At 37.9% G+C, this 21,307-nt stretch overlaps 1 non-coding gene across 1 annotated transcript; it reads right to left on the bottom strand.

Moving 5' to 3' along the window:
• Positions 1-7,475: 7,475 nt before the first annotated feature.
• On the bottom strand, positions 7,476-7,583 carry LOC112799382 (small nucleolar RNA R71). Its single transcript, XR_003200963.1, has one exon. It is a non-coding gene; the product is annotated as a small nucleolar RNA R71 (small nucleolar RNA).
• Positions 7,584-21,307: the final 13,724 nt, after the last annotated feature.

The following is a 21,307-nucleotide window of genomic DNA, read 5'->3' as shown; positions in this document are numbered from 1 at the left end:
AAATGATATGATGTGATTGTGAAAAGTTAAAAATTCTTAGTTTAATCGTGTTTCCAACCAAATCAATATCTCATATGCAACGGAATAAACTAAGCTCAATTATGCGCATTTTTCCAATCACAACTAATAAACTAAAATACTATATATATACTATCAAACTAAAAAGTGCAAATCAAACTAGAAATCTAAGGTATATACAAGCAAAAGTGCAAAATGTAGAAAAACTAAAAAGTACTCAAAACAACTAATATATACAAGAATCCAAAAGTGCAATAAAGTGGAAATGCAATTACGGAAAAGTAAAACAAAAAATAAAAGCAAAAGTGTCTGAATGGTTCACCAAAATATAACTCTGTCAATGACGGCGACCTCCCCACACTTAAATCACAGCATCGTCCTCGATGCTCTCAATCAAGCTGGGTGAGAGGGTTAACATCTGCATCTGTACCATCGCTTGTAGATGGATGTGCCTCTGGCTTTGTCGGCTGTGGCTGTGCAGGTGCTTGTAGCTCTGTAGGGATCCCATGTTGAGTCTCCTCCTGCTGGGCCTCCTCCTGCTGGGCATCCTCCTCCTCCTTAGACTGGTCGGAAGGAGTGTCAGGCTCAGAGAAAATATCCGCGCGGCCAGAAGTCACAACCAACTTCAAGTGTGCATAACGTCGCTTGTTGCGACGCTCAGATTGCTCATAACGTCGTAACAAGCATTGCATCATTCGATCCATGTGCTCAAAGAGGCGCTGCACAAGACGGTAGACTGGCTGTGATGGAGATGAAGGTGCTACTAGTATAGAAGATGCTGAAGGTCCTGCCGAGGGAGCTGCTGAAGATGTGGCTCGGTCTCGACGCCAGGCTACTGGTCAGTCACCAACCTAGTCACCCCAAGGGATAACCTTCTCATTACCGTGAATTGTTGGTGCCTCATTGCCCTGCTCCTAGGATACCTCAGCCTGGTGAGCTAGCTGTGTGACCAAATAAGGAAATGGCAGATTGCCTCTGATATTGGCCCGGTACATGTATCTCTTGATGAGTCATGGAAGGTACAACTCCTTCCCCTCTAAGACACACCAGATCAGAACTACCATATCAGCTGGGACCTCGGTAGAATGAGTACTAGGCATGACATAGGTGCATAGGATATGCTGCCACACCTTGACCTCCTTCGTCAGATAATCAAACTTAATGCCCTTCGGAGTCTTTTTCAAGGATCCTTGCTCCCAAGGGGCATCAAGATGGGCAAAAGTACGATACACTGCGTCCCAATCAAAACTCATGCAGTGAATATCCTCTTCAGCCTGGTGGAAGTCATCCTTATTGCTGATCTTTGGTTGAAAGTGGAGGATGTCCTCAATAGCCTCTTTTGTAATCAAAATCTACCTATCTCTAAGATGAATTGCATCAAGTGTCGCTCGGTAGAAATTGCAATAGAACTCCTAGACCCAAGACTCGTTCACTCTCACTAGATCTCTGTCCAAAAAGACCCAACCCCTCTCCTCAATCCAACGCTCAGTATACTGATTTAGATCGGAGGGTAAAGCTAGTTTCTTCTCCACAATGAGGTTTCGCTTATCAAAGTGCAAAAATCTAAGCTCATAGTATAGGTTGGAAAACTTATATGAGTTGGTAGAAGGCGTAGCTTGGTCAGCCTTCTCCTTCTCATTAAGCTTCCTCTCAGATAAGCCTAAGGTCACCGGCTTAGTGGATGGCTGCGACCTTTTCCTCTTACTGGAAGTGACCTTGGCTTTGCCTTTCCCTCTGTCAGACATCCTGAAAAATAGAATCCACCGGATACAGAATATTAAACAAAGCAAAGGAAAGAAAAGCAAGTAAATAAGCAAACAAATAGAAAACAGGAAACAGAGGGGTATTGAGATGTATTCATGAAGTGAGCCAAAGAAATAAATTCTTGGAATGCAAGCAAAAATTAGAATTTAGACATCAATCAGAAACATAATCTAAGAATTCATGCAATGACAGTAAAGATGCTTGTATGTTAAGAAACAACAATTATCATGCCCAAAAGAATATAAAATGTTAGTTTGAAAAACTAGAAAAAAAGTCAGAAAGTCAATTAAGTGAAAAGTTAGAAAAGTGGGTTAAAAAGTTAGTAGCATGATACTTATTGCACTCAACCAAAAACAGGATCAAAAGAAATTTTCAAGCATAAGAACCTCAATTAAAAGGGGATAAGTTCAAGTCAAATGGTAAAATTTTCGGAAATAGTTTCATTAGTTAAAGAAGTTGGAAATTGAACTTGAACCAAGAAGCTGAAAAGGTTTGGACTTAAACTTGAAGTTTTGAAAGCTCAAAAGAGATTCGCATTGACTTGGTTAATCAATATTCTATTTGACACAGAAATCCGTCAAATAGTTCCTTGATTCAGTCAATCACAAATACATATGAAAGGGAACCAAAAGAAATGTGGAAATGCTGACCAATCAACTCATGAACTAAATTTGGTAAACGCTAAATGGGTCTCAAATAAAAAAGTATCAAATTCAATTCATAAGTTGTAAGTTAAAAAACAGGATAATTTCCTGAAAATTTTGGCAATATTCCGGCAGTAAATTAGACATTCCTGGATATAAACAAGCAGCAAAACTCAGCCCATATAAACATAGGTTATATTGAAACAAGAGCAAAACACAATAAATTTGTATGAGCTGGGCATTATTAACCAAAACACCACCAAAATACTAAACTATATAACAGGCAGGCAAGCTGAATTCAAACACGCAAATGCAGAATTGCAATACCATCTCAGTAGCAATCAAGTTGGAACAAAAACTCTGCAGTAATGGCAACTCAAACTCAGAATTTGCTCAAAGTTATCATCACTGCACAAATGATCCAGAATTTGTTCACTGCAGCTGCAGTCAACAACAAGAATAACGCAGCAATAATACTATGCAGTAACGTCAAATAAACCAGTTCAGCACAAAGGTAAATCAATGAGATAGCAACATAGCATCAATAACAATTAAAACTGAATCAACAACACAAATCAATGAAGTAGCAACATTTTGAAATAGCAGCATTACTCAAAACAAACCTAAATTCACTATCCACGCCAGAGTCTCTAACCATCTAATTCAACTAAACTAAACTAATTAAACTAAACAAGCTACACAGAATGAGCTAAACCAGATTAATCAAATAGAAATAAAATGAAAATGAGAAGAAAGGGAACCTAGGAAGCAGAAACAAAAATGGGGTTGGACAGGGGAGGAAGGTGGGCCGAAGCAATGCTGGCCCAGAGGCAACTGGTTCACAGCGGCGTTGAAACAAAAACAGGGACGCACAGGGGCAGCTCCGGTTCGGGTACAGATAAGGTGAAGCTAAGTGAAATGGAAAAGAAGAAAAGAGGGGATAGGGAAGAAAGATGGTGGTGGTTGGTGCGGTGCTGAGCCGGTAGCAAGGGTGTGGCCGCGACGGTGCTTGGTGGAGGCAGAGAGGGAAGATACTATGATGGTTACGGAGGTGGGAGAGAAGGAAGAAGTAGAAAATAAGAAGAGGGAAGAGAAACAGTGTTCGGCGGTGGCTGTGGGTCCCCGGACTGAGTGCTGGTAGTTGTGGTTATGGAGGGTTGAGTTTGCAGAGGAGGGAAGAGAAGAGGAGAAGGAGACGTTGGGGTTGAGATGTTTCACGCAAGTGAGCTAGGGCTCCTCACATCAGGCGTGGAAGAAGGGAAAGAGGGTATGACGCGTACGCTTCCGTGACGCACAAGCGTGTATGGAGAGTGATGTGCGGATAATTTATACGCTTTTTGACATTATTTTTAGGTAGTTTTTAGTAGGATCTAGCTACTTTTAGGGATGTTTTCATTATTTTTTATGCAAAATTCACATTTCTGAACTTTACTATGAGTTTGTATATTTTTCTGTGATTTCAGGTATTTTCTGGCTGAAATTGAGGGACCTGAGCAAAAATCTGATTTAGGCTGAAAAAGGACTGCTGATGCTGTTGGATTCTGACCTTCCTGCACTCGAAATAGATTTTCTGGAAGTACAAAACTCCAAATGGAGCTCTCTCAATGGCGTTGGAAAGTAGACATCCAGAGCTTTCCAACAATATATAATAGTCTATACTTTATTCGAATCAAGACGACACAAAGTGGCGTTCAACGCCAGTTCCATGCTGCATTCTGGAGTAAAACGCCAAAAACACGTCACAAACCAGAGTTAAAGGCCAAAAACACGTTACAACGTGGAGTTTAACTCCAGAAGAAGCCTCTGCACGTGTAAAGCTCAAGCTCAGCACAAGCACACACTAAAGTGGGCCCTGAAAGTGGATTTCTGCATTTAGACTTATTTCTGTAAACCCTAGTAACTAGTCTAGTATAAATAGGACATTTCACTATTGTATTAGACATCTTTGGGTTATTTTTGGATTACCTTATGATCCTTTGATCACGTTTATGGGGGCTGGCCATTCGGCCATGCCTGGACCACACCATCACTTATGTATTTTCAACGGTGGAGTTTCTACATACCATAGATTAAGGTGTGGAGCTCTGCTGTACCTCGAGTTTTAATGCAGTTACTACTATTTTCTATTCAATTTAGCTTATTCTTGTTCTAAGATATTCGTTGCACTTCAACATGATGAATATGATGATCCGTGACACTCATCATCATTCTCACCTATGAATGCGTGACTGACAACCACTTCCGTTTTACCTTAGACCGAGCGTGTATCTCTTGGATTCCTTAACCAGAATCTTCGTGGTATAAGCTAGTACCCTTTGGCAGCCATTATTGAGAATCCGGAAAGTCTAAACCTTGTCTTTGGTATTTGGAGTAGGATTCAGGGATTGAATGACTGTGACGAGCTTCAAACTCGCGATTGTTGGGCATGGTGACAGACGCAAAAGAATCAATGGATTCTATTCCGACATGATCGAGAACCGACAGATGATTAGCCATGCTGTGACAAGGGCATTTGGACCTTTTTCACTGAGAGGATGGGATGTAGCCATTGACAACGGTGATGCCCTACATACAGCTTGCCATGGAAAGGAGTATGAAGGATTGGATGAAAGCAGTAGGAAAGCAGAGATTCAGAAGGAACACAGTATCTCCATGCGCTTATCTGAAACTCTCACCAATGATTTAGATAAGTATCTCTATCTTTATTTTTTGCTTTATTCATTATTATTTTCGAAACCTTTATAACCATTTGAATCCGCCTAACTGAGATTTACAAGATGACCATAGCTTGCTTCATACCAACAATCTCCGTGGGATCGACCCTTACTCACGTAAGGTTTATTACTTGGATGACCCAGTGCACTTGTTGGTTAGTTGTGCGAAGTTGTGTCAAAGTGTGATTCACGTTTGAGAGCGCTACCAAGTTTTTGTCGCCATTGTTGATGATCACAATTTCGTGCACCAAGTTTTTGGCGCCGTCGCCGGGGATTGTTTGAGTTTGGACAACCGACGTTTCATCTTGTTGCTCAGATTAGGTAATTTTCTTTTCAAAAAGTTGTTAAAAATCTTTCAAATATTGTTTTTCTCTTTTTTGTTTTTCTAAAAAAATTAATTTTCGAAAAATCCAAAAAAATTGGAAAATCATAAAAACCAAAGATATTTTGTGTTTCTTGTTTGAGTCTTGAGTCAATTTTTAAGTTTGATATCAATTGCATGTTTTAAAAACTTTTGCATTTTTTCGAAAATTCCATGCATGTGTTCTTCATGATCTTCAAGTTGTTCTTGATAAGTCCTCTTGTTTGATCTTTATGTTTTCTTGTTTTGTGTCTTTTGTTGTTTCTCATATGCATTTTTGCATTCATAGTGTCTAAGCATTAAAAATTTATAAGTTTGGTGTCTTGCATGTTTTTCTTTTCTTGAAACTTTTTTCAAAAATAAGTCTTGATGTTCATCTTGATCTTCAAAGTGTTCTTGGCGTTCATCTTGACATTCATAGTGTTCTTGCATGCATCATGTATTTTGATTCATAATTTTCATGTTGTGAGTCATTCTTGTGTTTCTCTCTCTCATCATTAAAAATTCAAAAATAAAAAAAATTATCTTTTCCTTATTTTGCTCATAATTTTCAAAAATTTGAGTTGACTTAGTCAAAAATTTTTAAAACTTAGCAATTTCTTATAAGTCAAGTCAAATTTTCAATTTTAAAAATCTTATCTTTTCAAAATCTTTTTTTCAAAAATCAAATCTTTTTCATTTTTTATTATTTTCAAAAATTCTTTAAAATTATTTTTCAAAACCTTTTTCTTATCTTTATCTCAAAATTTCGAAAACTTTACTAACAATTAATTGTGATTGATTAAAAAATTTGAAGTTTGTTACTTTCTTGTTAAGAAAGGTTCAATCTTTAAATTCTAGAGTCATATCTTTTAGTTTCTTGTTAGTCAAGTAATCAATTTTAATTTTAAAAATCAAATATTTTCCAAAATATCTTTTTCAATCATATCTTTTCAAAATATCTTTTTAATCATATGTTTTTTAAAATTTGATTTCAAATATCTTTTCCAACTTCTTATCTTTTCAAAATTGAATTTCAAATCTTTTTCAACTAACTAATTGACTTTTTGTTTGTTTTACTATTTCTTATCTTTTTCAAAACCAACTAACCACTTTTCCCTCTCTAATTTTCGAAAACTCCTCACCCCTTTTTCAAAATTCTTTTAATTAACTAATTGTTTCAAATTTTAATTTTAATTTTATTTCTTCCCTCAATTTTCGAAAATCACTAACCCGTTTTCAAAATTTATTTTCGAATTTCTCTCTCTCTCATCCCTTTTTATTTATTTATTCATTTACTAACACTTCTCTTCCACTCAAGAATTTGAACCCACTATTCCCCCTTGTGTTTGGATTCTTACATTTTCCCTCTTCTATTTTTTTATTCTTCTACTAACATAAAAGAATCTCTCTACTGTGGTAAAGAGGATCCCTATTATTATTTTCTATCCCCTTCTTTTTCATATGAGCAGGAGCAAGGACAAGAATATTCTTGTTGAAGCAAATCCTGAACCTGAAAGGACTCTGAAAAGGAAACTAAGAGAAGCTAAATTACAACAATCCAGAGACAACCTTATAGAAATTTTCAAAAAGGAAGAGGAGATGGCAGCCGAAAATAATAATGCAAGGAGGATGCTTGGTGACTATACTACACTCACTTCCAAGTTTGATGGAAGAAGCATCTCAATCCCTGCCATTGGAGCAAACAATTTTGAGCTGAAACCTCAACTAGTTGCTCTACTGCAACAGAACTGCAAGTTCCATGGACTTCCATCAGAAGATCCCTATCAATTTTTAACTGAGTTTTTGCAGATCTGTGAGACTGTTAAGACTAATAAAGTAGATCCTGAAGTCTACAGGCTCATGCTTTTCCCTTTTGCTGTAAGAGACAGAGCTAGAACATGGTTGGATTCACAACCTAAAGATAGCCTGGACTCTTGGGATAAGCTGGTCACGGCCTTCTTGGCTAAGTTCTTTCCTCCTTAAAAGCTGAGCAAGCTTAGAGTGGATGTTCAAACCTTCAAACAAAAAGATGGTGAATCCCTCTACGAAGCTTGGGAAAGATACAAGCAAATGACCAAAAGGTGTCCTTCTGATATGCTTTCAGAGTGGACCATTCTGGATATATTCTATTATGGTCTATCTGAGTTTTCTAAGATGTCACTGGACCATTCTGCAGGTGGATCCATTCACCTAAAGAAAACACCTACAGAAGTTCAAGAACTTATTGACATGGTTGCAAATAACCAATTCATGTACACTTCTGAAAAGAATTCTGTGAATAATGGGATGCCTCAGAGGAGGGGAGTTCTTGAGATTGATACTCTGAATGCCATATTGGCTCAGAACAAAATGCTGACTCAACAAGTCAACATGATTTCTCAAAGTCTGAATAGATGGCAAAATGCATCCAACAGTACTAAGAAGGCATCTTCTGAAGAAGAAGCCTATGATCCTAAGAACCCTACAATGGCAGAGGAAAATTGCATGGGTGAACCTTATGGAAACACTTATAATTCCTCATGGAGAAATCATCCAAATTTCTCATAGAAGGATCAACAGAAGCCCCAACAAGGCTTTAACAATGGTGGAAGAAACAGGCTTAACAATAGCAAGCCTTTTCCATCATCTTCTCAACAACAGACAGAGAATTCTGAGCAGAGCTCCTCTAGCTTAGCAAATATAGTCTCTGATCTGTCTAAGGTCACTTTAAGTTTCATGAGTGAAACAAGGTCCTCCATCAGAAATTTGGAGGCACAAGTGGGCCAGCTGAGTAAGAAAATCACTGAAACTCCTCCTAGTACTCTCCCAAGCAATACTGAAGAGAATCCAAAAAGAGAGTGCAAGGCCATTGACATAATTAAAATGGCCGAACCTAGAGAGGAAGGGGAGGACGTGAATTCCAATGAGGAAGACCTCATGGGACGTCTCCCAGACAAGAAGGAGTTCCCTATTGAAGACCTAAAGGAATTTGAGACTCATATAGAGACCATAGAGATTCCTTTAAACCTCTTTCTTCCATTCATGAGCTCTGAAAACTATTCTTCCTCTGAAGTGGATGAAGATGTAACTGGAGAGCAAGTTGCTCAATATCTAGGAGCCATCATGAAGCTGAATGCCAAATTGTTTGGTAATGAGACTTGGGAAGGTGAACCTCCCTTGCTCATTAGTGAACTAGATACATAGGTTCAGCAAACTCTATCTTAAAAGAAACAAGATCCTGGTAAATTCTTAATACCCTGTACCATGGGCACCATGACCTTTGAGAAGGCTCTGTGTGACCTGGGGTCAGGTATAAATCTTATGCCACTCTCTGTAATGGAGAAGTTAGGAATCTTTGAGGTACAGGCTGCCACATTCTCATTACAGATGGCAGACAAGTCAGTAAGACAAGCTTATGGATTGGTAGAGGACGTGTTAGTAAAGGTTAAAGGCCTTTACATCCCTGCTGATTTCATAATCTTAGACACTAGGAAGGAGGAGGATAAATGCATCATCCTTGGAAGACCCTTCCTAGCCACAGCAGGAGCTGTGATTGATGTTGACAGAGGATAGCTAGTCCTTCAATTAAATATGGACTACCTTGTGTTTAAAGCTCAAGGATATTCCTCTGCAATCATGGAGATGAAGCATGAAAAGCTTCTCTCAATACAGAGTCAAACAAAGCCCCCACAATCAAACTTTAAGTTTGGTGTTGGGAGGCCACAACCAAACTCTAAGTTTGGTATTGAACCCCCATATTCAAACTCTAAGTTTGGTGTTGGGAGTCCACAACATTGACCTGATCACCTGTGAAGCTCCATGAGAGCTCACTGTCAAGCTATTGACATTAAAGAAGCGCTTATTGGGAGGCAACCCAATTTTTATTTATCTAATTTTATTTTTATTTTATTTTTTTCTTCTTCGCTTTTATGTTTTCTTAGGGTCATGATCATGTGGAGTCACAAAACAAATACTAAAATAAAAAAAAAAGAATAAAAAATAGTAGAAGAAACAACACACCCTGGAGGAAGAGCTTACTGGCGTTTGAACGCCAGTAAGGAGCATCTGTCTGGCGTTAAACGCCAGAACAGAGCATGAATCTGGCGTTGAATGCCAGAAACAAGCAACAATCTGGCATTTAAACGCCAGGATTACACCCTGAGGAGAGTTGGCATTAAACGCCAGAAACAAGCATGAAACTGGCGTTCAACTCCAGAAACATGCTGCAGAGTGGCATTGAACGCCCAAAACAAGCATAGAACTGGCGTTTAACGCCAGAAACAAGCATCAATCTGGAGTTAAATGCTAGGATTGCATACATAGGATATTTTACACGCCTCATTGGTGCAGGGATGATAATCCTTGACACCTCAGGATTTGTGGACCCCACAGGATCCCCTCAAGATATGTAGACCCCACAGGATCCCCATCTACCTCAACTTACCTTCTCTCTTCTTCACACAATCCAATAACACTCTTTCCCAAACACCCTTCACCAATCACCTCAATATCTCTTCCCAATTACCCTTTCACCAATCACATCCATTCACTCTTCCCCATAAACCTCACCTACCTTCAAAATTCAAAATCTCTTTCCCACCCAAACCCACCCTAAATGGCCGAACCTACTCCCTCTCCCTTCACTATATAAACCCCTCTATCCTTCTTCATTTTCACACACCACAACCCTCTCTTCTTCACCTTGGCCGAAACCACACACCTCTCCCTTTCCTCCATATTTTTTTCTTCTTCTTCTCTTCTTTCTTCTCTTACTTGAGGGCGAGCAATATTCTAAGTTTGTTGTGGTAAAAGCATAGCTTTTTGTTTTTCCATAACCACCTATGGCACCTAAGGCCGGAGAAACCTCTAGAAAAGGGAAAAGGAAGACAAAAACTTCCACCTCCGAGTCATGGGAGATGGAGAGATTCATCTCAAAGGTCCATCAAGACCACTTCTATGAAGTTGTGTCCAAGAAGAAGGTGATCCCTGAGGTCCCTTTCAAGCTCAAGAAAAATGAGTATCTGGAGATCCGACATGAGATCCAAAGAAGAGGTTGGGAAGTTCTGACCAACCCCATTCAACAAGTTGGAATCCTAATGGTTCAAGAGTTCTATACCAATGCATGGATCACTAGGAACCATGATCAAAGAATGAACCCGAATCCAAAGAATTATCTTACAATGGTTCGGGGGAAATACTTAGATTTCAGTCCGGAAAATGTGAGGTTGGTATTCAACTTGCCTATAATGCAAGAAGATGCACGCCCCTACACTAGAAGTGTCAACTTTGATCAAAGGTTGGACCAAGTCCTTATGGAAATATGTGTGGAAGGAGCTCAATGGAAAAGAGACTCAAAAGGCAAGCTGGTTCAATTAAGAAGACTGGATCTAAAGCCTGTGGCTAGAGGATGGTTGGAGTTCATCCAACGCTCCATCATCTCCACTAGCAACCGATCAGAAGTTACTATGGATCGGGCCATCATGATCCATAGCATCATGATTGGAGAGGAAGTAGAAGTTCATGAAGTCATCTCTCTTGAATTCTACAAAATAGCCGAAAAGTCCTCCAACATGGCAAGGCTAGCTTTTCCTCATCTTATTTGCCATCTATGCTACTCAGCTGGAGTTATCATAGAAGAAGACACTCTCATTAAAGAGGATAAGCCCATCACTAAGAAGAGGATGGAGCAAACAAGAGAGCCCATTCATGGATCTTAAGAGACACATGAGGAAGCCCATCACCAAGAAATCCCTGAGATGCCTCAAGGGATGCATTTTCCTCCAAACAACTATTGGAAACAACTCAACACTTCTCTAGAAGACTTGAGTTATAACATGGACCAACTAAGGGTGAAACACCAAGAGCACTCCATTATTCTCCATAAGATTAGAGAAGAGAAATGAGGGAGGAGCAACAAAGGCAAGGAAGAGACATAGAAGAGCTCAAGGACATCATTGGTCCTTCAAGGAGAAGGCGCCACCATCACTAAGGTGGACTCACTCCTTGTTCTTATTTCTCTGTTTTCGGTTTTATGCTTCATGTTTGTCTATGTTTGTGTCTTTATTACATGATCATTAGTATTTAGTAACTATGTCTTAAGGCTATGAATAATTCCATGAATCATTCACCTTTCTTAAATGAAAAATGTTTTTAATACAAAAGAACAAGAAGTACATGAGTTTTGAATTTATCCTTGAAATTAGTTTAATTATATTGATGTGGTGACAATACTTTTTGTTTTCTAAATGAATACTTGAACAGTGCATATTTTTTATCTTGTTATTTATGAATGTTAAAATTGTTGGCTCTTGAAAGAATGATGAAAAAGAGAAATGTTGTTGATGATCTGAAAAATCATAAAATTGATTTTTGAAGCAAGAAAAAGCAGTGAAGAACAAAGCTTGCGAAAAAAAAGTGCAAAAAAAATAAAAGAAAAGAAAAGAAAAAGCAAGCAGAAAAAGCCAATAGCTCTTAAAACTAAAAGGCAAGGGTAAAAATGATCCAAGTCTTTGAGCATCAATGGATAGGATGGCCCAAGGAAATAAAATCCAGGCCTAAGCGGCTAAATCAAGTTGTCCCTAACCATGTGCTTGTGGCATGCAGGTCCAAGTGAAAAGCTTGAGACTGAGTGGTTAAAGTCGTGATCCAAAGCAAAAAAGAGTGTGCTTAAGAGCTCTGGACACCTCTAACTAGGGACTTTAGCAAAGCTGAGTCACAATCTGAAAAGGTTCACCCAGTCATGTGTCTGTGGCATTTATGTATCCGGTGGTAATACTGGAAAACAAAGTGCTTAGGGCCACGGCCAAGACTCATAAAAGTAGCTGTGTTCTAGAATCAACATACTTAACTAGGAGAATCAATAACACTATCTGAAATTCTAAGTTCCTACAGATGCCAATCATTCTAAACTTCAAAGGAAAAAGTGAGATGCCAAAACTGTTCAAAAGCAAAAAGCTACAAGTCCTGCTAATCTAATTAGAACTAATATTCATTGGTGTTTTGAGATTTATAGTATATTCTATTCTTTTTATCCTAATTGACTTTTAGTTGCTTGGGGACAAGCAACAATTTAAGTTTGGTGTTGTGATGAGTAGATAAATTTATACGCTTTTTGGCATTGTTTTTAGGTAGTTTTTAGTAGGATCTAGCTATTTTTAAGGATATTTTCATTAGTTTTTATGCAAAATTCACATTTCTGGACTTTACTATGAATTTGTGTGTTTTTCTGTGATTTCAGGTATTTTCTAGCTGAAATTGAGGGACCTGAGAAAAAATCTAATTTAGGCTGAAAAAGGACTGCTGATGTTGTTGGATTCTGACCTCCCTGCACTCGAAATGAATTTTTTGGAGCTACAGAACTCCAAATGGCGTGCTCTTAATGGCTTCGGAAAGTAGACATCTATAGCTTTCCAGAAATATATAATAGTCCATACTTTATTCGAATCAAGATGACGCAAAGTGGCGTTCAACGCCAGTTCCATGCTGCATTCTGGAGTAAAACGCGAGAAACACGTCACAAACCAGAGTTAAACGCCAAAAACACATTACAACATGGCGTTTAACTCCAGAAGAAGCCTATGCACGTGTAAAGCTCAAGCTCAGCCCAAGCACACACCAAAGTGGGCCCCGGAAGTGGATTTCTGCATTTAGACTTATTTTTGTAAACCATAGTAACTAGTCTAGTATAAATAGGACATTTCACTATTGTATTAGACATCTTTGGATTATTTTTGGATTACCTTATGATCCTTTGATCACGTATTCACGTTTATGGGGGCTGGCCATTCGACCATGCCTGGACCACCATCACTTATGTATTTTCAACGGTGGAGTTTCTACACACCATAGATTAAGGTGTGGAGCTCTGTTGTACCTCGAGTTTTAACGCAATTACTACTATTTTCTATTCAATTCAGCTTATTCTTGTTCTAAGATATTTGTTGCACTTCAACATGATGAATGTGATGATCCGTGACACTCATCATCATTCTCACCTATGAATGCGTGACTAACAACCACTTCCGTTCTACCTTAGACCGAGCGTGTATCTCTTGGATTCCTTAACCAGAATCTTCGTGGTATAAGCTAGAACCCTTTAGCGGCCATTATTGAGAATCCAAAAAGTCTAAACCTTTTCTGTGATATTCCGAGTAGATTCAGGGATTGAATGACTGTGACGAGCTTCAAGCTCGCGATTGTTGGGCGTGGTGACAGACGCAAAAGAATCAATGGATTCTATTCCGACATGATCGAGAACCGACAGATGATTAGTCGTGCTGTGACAAGAGCATTTGGACCTTTTTCACTGAGAGGATGGGATGTAGCCATTGACAACGGTGATGCCCTACATACAGCTTGCCATGGAAAGGAGTATGAACGATTGGATGAAAGCAGTAGGAAAGCAGAGATTCAGAAGGAACACAGTATCTCCATGTGCTTATCTAAAACTCTCACCAATGATTTACATAAGTATCTCTATCTTTATTTTATGCTTTATTCATTATTATTTTCGAAACCTTTATAACCATTTGAATCCACCTAACTGAGATTTACAAGATGACCATAGCTTGCTTCATACCAACAATCTCCGTGGGATCGACCCTTACTCACGTAAGGTTTATTACTTGGATGACCCAGTGCACTTGCTGGTTAGTTGTGCGAAGTTGTGACAAAGTGTTATTCACGTTTGAGAGCGCTACCAAGTTTTTGTCGCCATTGTTGATGATCACAATTTCGTGCACTAGAGAGAAGGGAAGATGACGCGTACTCGTGTAGCACGCGTACGCGTGGAAGAAAATTATGCAAAACACACAGTTTCAGCACAATTCTGACGCAACTCTCTGGAATATTATATTGGGGCAGCATTTAGATACGACGTGTGCGCATCGATGACACTCACGTGTGGAAAGCCAGCACTGAAAGTGACGTGTATGCGTGGGTTGGGTTTGTGATCCAAGCACGCCACCAGTGCGGTCCTGGCACAACTCTCTGTCCAGGCCACGCTGTCGTGTCGTTCTAGCACGGTTTGGGCACGAATCAAATTTGGGCGTTTACGCGTACACATCAGTCACGCGTGCACGTGACAGCTTCTTCTTTTTTTTAACAATGCCAGAAATTATTAAACAACTAAATCATAACTAAAACTAAATAATCATAAATAAAAATAAAAATTTAACTTATTACCAATATGAACAAAAGGAAAATTAGAAAGAATTTACCATGGTGGGGTGTCTCCCACCTAGCACTTTTAGTTAAAGTCCTTAAGTTGGACGTTTGGTGAGCTTCTTGTCATCGTGGCTTGTGCTTGAATTCATCTTGAAACTTCCACCAACGCTTGAACTTCCAATATGCTCCAACATTTCCATGTAAATTCATCAAGCCTTGATGAAGTTCTTCACAAGCTCTAAGCTCCCAAAGTTGATCCTCTTGTATGTCAGGATCCTCAATCTTGTTTCTACACCTGTCTTTAAGTGGATCATCATTGTTCCAACCAGGTGGCAAGCAATCAAAATTCTCAATGAAGTACCAAACTCTTCTCTTGGACCCAACCAATTGATCACTAGTCTAACCCTTGCATCTAACTCTTGAAATCTCAACCTTGATGAGTCTTGATTTACAACTCCAACCACTAAACATCCTTCTCTTACGCTTCATTCCACAAAACCTCCTAAGTTGGCCATCCGTTTCAATAATACCATACTCAAGTGGTACAATAAAGCTAATAGAGATAAGTTTTACCCACTCAAATAAAGGAGTAGATGGCAGCCTAGGTAGAGAAGTCTCTAACGATCTTGACAAAGCATATTCAACTCCCATCCAACCTTGCTGAAGGACTTCCACCTTTTGAAAGATTCTTCACTTTTAAGCTCTTCCTCACCAGATTCATCCAACTTTTCTCCATTGCTCAAATTATAAATATGAGATCGAGAGAAATCTACCTCAATGTTGCTTTCAATTTCATCGGGAGAAGGTTGGCTTAATTCATGATCATCATCACCAAGGGAACTTGCCTCTTGATCTATTCCGTCCAATTCTTCATAGGGAACATGTCTTGGAGGTTGTGCACTACCCTCCTCAACATTAATTTCAAGCTTCTTAGAGGAATACTCTAAAACTCTAGATTCCCATGGAGGTTCAGCATTTCCTAGGTCTTCAACTACTTCTTCCTCTTCAACAATTACGGCTTCCTCCAATTGTTCCAATATAAAGTCACATTCCTCACTTTCCACCGGAGTTCCTTGTTTCTCTTTCATGCTACGTTCTTCATTAGATTCTCCATATGTAGCCATGGGAGTTCCTTGAGTGTCCAAACGTTGGGAGGCTAATCAATTTATTACCTCGTCCAAGGCGGCCGTAAATTTTAGTACCTCCCTTTTCATCTCCTCTTGCCCTTGCAAAATAAAACCAAGGATGTCATCCATTGAAGGTTGGGGTGGATGGAAAGGTTCATCGCATGGGAAGAATGGTTCATGATAAGAAGGTGGTTCATCTTAATAAGAATATGGAGATGGTTCATCTTGATAGGGATATGGAGGTGGTGTATATTGAAGTGGTAGTTCTTGGGAGTAATTGTGTTGGAATGGGGGTGGTTCTAAGTATGGCTCGTATAGCTCATAAGGCTCTTGGTATGGTGGGTAAGGATTAGGGTCATATGTGGTGTTTGGTAACATTGGGCTTGTGAGTACGGCATTTCAAAACTATGTTGAGGAGGGGGTTCATAGGCATATGGTGGGGCTTGTTGGTAACTACAAGGGGGTCCACCATAGCTATTGGATTGATATGCATCTCGGAATGGCTCTTGCTCAGAGTACGTTAGTGGAGGTTGTTGCCAAGAGGGTTGATCAAATCCTTCTGGCTCCTCCCATCTTTGATTGTCCCATCCTTGATGCATGTTCTCATTGCAGCTTCCATTCCCTAAAACATAATTTGAACCAAACTCATAGGCAAATGGGTGAGAATTCATAGTAACAAGAGAAAATAAAAACAAAAAACTAACAAGAAATAATGAAATTAAACTCCTAAAACTAGCAACAACTAATAAAGAAACAAAAGGCAAACATATTCACAATATTCACAATAACCAATAATAAGGCACACATTTGCAATTCTCCGGCAATGGCGCCAAAAATTTGATGGGAAAAAATCATCGGTAAAGATTTTCACCAAATTAATCGCGTTGCAAGTATAGTTCTAAACCGACAATTAAACCCCAATTAATATTTAATTTGTTTGTCACAAGTAAAAATCCAATAAATTAACCGAAGTATTTAAACCTCGTGTTGTCTCTCAAAAAATTGCAAGGAAGTGTATGTATTATTGGTTATGAGATTGTATCTTTTTGGGTTTTAAGTTTAATAAGCAAGGAATGTGAATAACAAGAAAATAAACTAATAACTAAGAAAGCTCTTAGCAAGGAAAGAGAATTAGATGTCCTATCCTCATTATCATTATCAATTGTGATGGTAAATGTGAATTTCCTTCACTTAGTTAACCTCTAACCAATAGAGGAAGGTCAAGTGTATACAATCAACTTGAGTTCAAAGTCCTAGTCAACTCAAAATGAGAGACTAGCTTTGGTGAAGTTCAAGCTAACCGGCAATCTTCAATTACCAATCAACAAAAGAGTTTTGATAACTCAAGAGTCTCTAATTGATCAATCCAAGTTAAGAACATAAAACTCTAATTTAAAATCCACCTAAGCATTTCATCAAACACTTGGAAGGCACAAAGTGAAAATATAAAAAACCAACAAGGAATATTAAATCCAAACAACCAATTGCAAGCATCAATGACCAACAATTAAAAAGAACAACAATAAACATAGAAAACATACATTGCATTAGAAGAAATCAAACGTAACAATAGCTTATAAACATAAAAATGGCGAAAAAGAGAAATTAACAAGAGAAGAAGATGAACTAAAGTGCTTAAATAAATAAGAGAGAAAACTAAATTAAAGAAAGATTAAACCTGAACCTAAAGAGAAATTGAAAGAAGAAATCCTAAAACCTAGAGAGAGGAGAGGGCCTCTCTCTCTAGAGACTTACATCTAAAACCTAACTAATGTGTATAATGAAAAGTGAATGAATGACCCCCTTCTGCTCCACTCTGCAGCCTCTAATCTTCATTTTTGAGCTTGAAACTGGGTCCAAATCAGCCTAGAAATTGCCCCCAGTGAATTCGCTTTACTGAGGCACGTGACGCTCTGTCACGTCGCTAAACAAATTCCTGGTCACGCGTACACGTCGCTTTTCTGCTGCACCGGTCACGCGTATGCGTCATCCACGCGTGCGCATCGCTGCCAGCTTAATGCAATACAAAATAAACCATAAAATAGTGGTTTATCACTATATAACCGACAGATGATATCATTGGCCATAGGACAGAGATGCATCATATGCACTTGTATATTTTGTTTGAGTATGCTTTACTTTGGCTTGCCTAATTATTTAGCTGTAATTAGGGGTGGCAAAGCGGGCTGGCCCGCCCCGCCCCGCCCTGCCCCGCCCCGCCCCGCCAAAGCCCGCCCAAATATGGGGCGGGCCAGCCCACCCCGCCAAACTAATATGGGCTCAACTTGCTAGCCCGCCCCGCCAAAGGGCGGATTGGCGGGCCGGCCCGCCTTTTTTTTTTACCAAATTTTTTTTTATGATAAAATTCAATAAAATTCAATTTACCAAATTTTTATTTTATAATAAAATTATTCCATCAAATTTGTTTTTTAATATATAGAATAATATCTTTAATTAATTATTAATCGATTAAAAAATTATAATCAACCATAATAATTTTTTTGATTGAAATTAACAATAATAAAAATAGGACATCACATAATAAATAATAAGTCTCAAAATCTTAAACATAAGTGCATAATAATAACAAAACAAACACATAAATCATAATCCACACATAAATTCTACCATAATTAAAAGTTAAAACAAAACACAACATAATTCAAAAATCAACAAGACACCCAAAAAAATCCTTACATCAACACACATAAATTAATTATCAACTTCTAAATCAATAAAATTTGAATCTGATCCAGAAGTTGAAACACCGCCTCTCCTAACACCTTGAGGATTCACATCTTCACCTTCGCCATCACCTGCAATTAGAAGAATACCCAAATTTAGAACAAGAAATAAATACTTATAAATATTAAATTAGTAAATAACAATGTAATTACCATCAACAAAGCCTTTATTCCAATTGCGAGTACAAATCACAGCCTCAACATTTTCTGGCAACATTCGACTTCTATATTTGTTAATGACATGAGCTCCAATACTAAAGGCAGATTCCGATGCAACCGTAGTAATTGGAATACTCAATAAGTCACGTGCCATGATTGATAACTTCGGATAACGACTCTCATATAATTTCCACCATTCCAAAACATCTAAATCCTCAAAGCAATCCTTTGACAAAAGTGGCTCCTCCAAGTATGTATCAAGTGGATTCTTTCCACTAGAGACCTCAGCTTGATGGTTACGTTTCATCAATTTCTATCAAAATAGAAATAATCACATCTTGTTAGTGTAGAATAATGACAATTAATAAGAGAATTTAAAAATGTTAAACATTACTTACACCAACAATTGCGAGTCGCTTCTTGGTTGCACTTTCAGGGGTATGGGCCATGGATGAAGATTGAATACTAGGTCCTTGTGCTTGAACAATTGGAAGAGAATTCTTGTCATATTTTTCAAAAAGTTTGTATAATTTTTTTTTCACATGTTCCACCTTCCCTTTTGCAGTTTCAGCATCAATCTCTTCATACATAAGCTCTAAAGTAGAAATCTTAAGTCTAGGATCAAGAATAGCACCAAATGCAAGAATGACACTATACTTTTCCCAATACTTCTTAAATTTGTTCATCATCTTTTCTCCCATGCTCCTTAGAAGCTCATCTTCACTTCTCAAACTTCCCATCAAAACACATTGAATATGATAGACTTGTAGAAAATACAAATTCGAAGTAGGGTAAGATGTGCCAGAAATCAAATTAGTAGTTTCATAAAAGGGGTATAAAAATTCACATATCTTTTCAGCTCTCCCCCATTCATCAACTGGAGGACAATACTTATAAGCATGATCGGTTGCCTTCAAATACTCAAAGGCCTTCCGATACTTGATAGCACTTTCGAGCATAATGTACGTAGAATTCCATCGAGTAGTAACATCTAGATGCAACCCACTTGTAAAATTCAAACCTTGAATCGCTGAAACACATTCTTTAAACCTTATCATTCTACTTTCCGATCCCCTTACATATTTCACACTTTCCCTAATCTTATCCAATGCATCATGAGCAATTTTTAATCCATCTTGCACAATAAGATTCAAGATATGAGCAGAACAACGAATATGAAAGAACTCTCCATCACACAACAACCAATCATGCATATTTAATGTACTTTTCAAATGATCTTGGCATGTATCATTAGCAGATGCGTTATCTAGTGTAAGAGTCATAATCTTCTTTTCGATTCCCCATTCATTTAAAAGCTCAAAAATCTTGGAAGACAATTCAAATCCCGTGTGAGGAGGAGGCATATGACAAAAACTCAAAATTTTACTTTGCAATTTCCAATTCAGATCAACAAAGTGAGCAGTTAAGCATAAATAACCCTCTGTAGTGATGGATGTCCACAAATCAGAAGTCAAACAAACTCTATTAGGAATGGCTAATAAAGTACTTTTAAGTTTTTCTTTTTCCCTTGAGTAAATTTTCAACACATCCTCCTTAAGAGTATTTCTAGTAATTAGGCCTAGAGTTGGACTGATGTATTTGACCCAATTTCTAAATTTCTTATTATCAACAATAGAAAAGGGAACATCACAATCAATCACAAAGGCAGCAAACATCTCACGCGACACATGATTATCTATTTTGAGAGCCCCCATTTTATTTTGCATTTCTATCAAAGTTTGACCAATATCCTCAAAATCTATTTTCACGCACCTGTCCAAATGACGCTTAAGTGACGATGTCCCATATTGTTTACCACCAGCCTTAAACTTCTGTTTGCATCCATCACACTGAGCACGATCTATTCCATCATCACCAGGTCCAAGCTTTGTGAAATATCTCCACACATCAGATGTTACAGCCTTTGTCTTTTTCTTTTTAATATCTTCTTCCATTTCAGATCTTTCCATATTTTCAGGATTTTGTGTTATGTTCCCACCATCAACTTCCATAGAGATAGAATCATCCATTGCAGAAACAACAACTCAACCTAAATAACACAAATACATAACAATATCTAAATGAGCAATAAATCAATAATGTTGCATCAGAAGTCAGAACACATACACCAAGCAAACTAGCAAAGCATCACAGAAAGCAACAAAGTAAAAGTTCAAACTAAAGTTACATACTTAAAATGATACTAATACAGTAAATCAGTAATACTCTAATAGAAGCCACAAAAAGATAAGCAAGAAATAAGATGAATAGCAGAATAGCACTATAATTTCTGGTGTAATTGATGTAATTCTTTTCTTTTTTTTCTGGACTATTTCAGTAGATCATAAGCTTTGCACCATAAATTAATGAACATAGGCCTTCAGTTCAGATTAGTACTATGCTTACATTTTCAATTCATAGGTGAATTTCAAGGGAGGCAAAACAATGAAATGATAGCAGAATTATGTTATATATATAGGGCCATCTAAATACAAATAATGCTTCTATAACAAATTCATAAATTCATAAACAAATTTCATAAACAAATCCACAGTAATTTATAAATTCATCAATGCTTCCTGCCTGCATAACAAGTACCAGTAAAACAAACTTCAAAATCCTTACTGCCTACTCTCAAAATTCATAAACA

Source organism: Arachis hypogaea, chromosome 4 (assembly GCF_003086295.3).
Source record: "Arachis hypogaea cultivar Tifrunner chromosome 4, arahy.Tifrunner.gnm2.J5K5, whole genome shotgun sequence".
Lineage (NCBI taxonomy): Eukaryota > Viridiplantae > Streptophyta > Magnoliopsida > Fabales > Fabaceae > Arachis > Arachis hypogaea.
Note: the sequence above shows the minus strand (reverse complement) of the source record. Positions and strands in the feature narration are given on the sequence as shown.